The sequence below is a fragment of the Dromaius novaehollandiae genome, unplaced genomic scaffold (assembly GCF_036370855.1).
Source record: "Dromaius novaehollandiae isolate bDroNov1 unplaced genomic scaffold, bDroNov1.hap1 HAP1_SCAFFOLD_78, whole genome shotgun sequence".
NCBI lineage: Eukaryota > Metazoa > Chordata > Aves > Casuariiformes > Dromaiidae > Dromaius > Dromaius novaehollandiae.
In genome coordinates, this window is record NW_026991302.1 from 494,743 (window position 1) to 496,960 (window position 2,218).

At 55.8% G+C, this 2,218-nt stretch overlaps 1 long non-coding RNA gene across 1 annotated transcript; it reads left to right on the forward strand.

Moving 5' to 3' along the window:
* Window positions 1-677: 677 nt before the first annotated feature.
* On the forward strand, window positions 678-1,947 carry LOC135325721 (uncharacterized). The gene is made up of 3 exons (XR_010386538.1): window positions 678-734; window positions 834-934; window positions 1,834-1,947. It is a non-coding gene; the product is annotated as an uncharacterized LOC135325721 (long non-coding RNA).
* The last annotated feature ends 271 nt before the right edge of the window (window positions 1,948-2,218 follow it).

Sequence of the window (2,218 nt, forward strand, 5' to 3'; positions counted from 1 at the left end):
GGGCATGCCCCAAGAAGGTGAGCTAGAGATTTGGTGTTGGAAGGAGAGTGTTGCGGTCAGTGGGTTGCCCGGTTAATTTTTGCTTTGTGCTTGTAGGCGTGGAGCCTTGCGGGGAGCAGGTCGCTCACATCCAGGAGGAGCAGGGTGAGGTGAGCATCAGTCTGGGTGAGGACGTAGAGCCCGGCGTAGGGCCGTCACCTCGTCGGCGCCGTCCCCATTGCCCGGCGCCGTTCCTGTTTTACAGGTGTGTGGCAGACCTCGGCGTGGGGAGCCGTAGCCCAGCAGTCGGGATGGGAGAGCGGAGCAGGTAAAGGTATTGTAGCGAGGTAATGTTGTGCATGGGGTGTGGTTTTTGGCATGACCTCAAGCTGTGGTCTTCTCTGTGGTTTTGCAGGCATTGCAGGAAGTTTTGGAGAGGAGAAGCTGAGCGGCAACGAGGAGCCTGAGCAGGTGAGAAGGGAAGCTTGTCTGCCTGAGTTTTATTATGCGGTAGGGTGCTGCTGGCCTGCCTCTCGGTGATGTGTTTTGCTCTGCTTTTTCAGGTACGGTGCAGGCCTTTCCCAGGCGTGGCTGAGGTTTTGAGGTGAAGTGGAATGGGTGCGTATAATGGTGTGGCAGTAGTTGTAGGGCTAGTCCGCACTGCCTAGCAGAAGAGTAATTTTGCTTTGCTTTTTCCAGATGCCATGGGCAGCCTCACAGCCACAGTGCTGGAGCGTGGCTTTGGCACAGTACAGGTGAGTGTGATGATAATGGTGGTTTGGAGGAGGGTGCTCTCGCAGATGTGGCTGGAGCTGACCGGCAAGGGGGTCACTGCTTGTGCTCTGGTTTGGCAGGTGATAAAGGCAACTGTGGTGACTGAAGGGAGATCAGCGCGGATGCGGCTGCCATTGAGGATGGCTCTTGAGGAGCGATGGTGATGCCCAGCATTTGAACAGTAAAGTTGAGGGGCAAAGGGTATCAGGGGTGTCTTAACTCTGTGTGTGTGTGTGTGCACGCTGATGTTCAGTGTAGAGCGGAGGGCTGTTCTGGATGAGTGGGGTATGTGTGAGGCAGAGGTGCTGAGGTGCGCATGGCAGAAAGTGAGGGTGCGGTAGGCGGGGCAGCTCCAGCCTGTGTCTGTGTTGTTGTGTAGTCTATGTGGTGTGTGTTGTAGCTGTGCTATCTTTTGCTCAGGTCTTGATGTTGCCCTTGCTCTTTGTGCTCAAGGAGCACGGCCTACACTGTGGAGCGCTAGCATTGTAGGCCTCTGTCATGTTTTGCTGGCTTGACTCATCAGTATCGCACCCACGGACGGTGTCTCGTCACGTGCAGGCAGCCGAAGGGGGCGGTCCGTGCCTCCGGCTTTGCATCGTGCCCATCGATCTTTGCGGCCACGGTCGAGGCCTCGTCGGCCGCTCTCGTTCCGAGGCCGCTCTTTTTTTGCGTCTCACCGGTGCCCTTTCAGGGTTTTCTTCCCTGTGTCATCACGGCCTCAGGTCTTCCTCGCTGGCCTCTTCCGCATGGCCGTTCCTCGCTTTGCCGGCCGCTTTCCATCCCGGGTGTTGACATCTTAGTCTTTTCTGGGCTCGTCCAGAGCAACAGAGCCGCAGGGCTGTGGTGTCATCAGATACCATGTGGAACGCATTGGAATAGTTCTTTTTGCATAGGGCTTTCCTTCATGTTTGTGTCTAATGTTTTTTTTTTTTTTGGTCTGTCTGTGTGTGTTTGGAGCTGCCTTGCTTGTGGGTGTTAGGAATGGTGGTGTGCGGAGTGTGTCAGTGATGGACTGGAATGGTGATTTGTCAATGTCTGTGTGCTCCACTTTATGTTGTTTTGTTTTGTTGTTTTTTGCAGATGCTGAGCAGTGTTCTGAGTGGGCCCAAGGGAGCTGGAGGAAGAAAGGGGCATGCCCCAAGAAGGTGAGCTAGAGATTTGGTGTTGGAAGGAGAGTGTTGCGGTCAGTGGGTTGCGCGGTTAATTTTTGCTTTGTGCTTGTAGGCGTGGAGCCTTGTGGGGAGCAGGTCGCTCACATCCAGGAGGAGCAGGGTGAGGTGAGCATCAGTCCGGGAGTGGACATAGAGCCCGGTGTAGGGCCATCACCTCGTTGGCGCTGTCCCCGTCGCCCAGTGCCGTTCCTGTTTTACAGGTGTGTGGCGGACCTCGGTGTGGGGAGCTGTAGCCCAGCAGTTGGGATGGGAGAGTGGAGCAGGAAAAGGTGTGGGAGCGAATGCCTGATGTG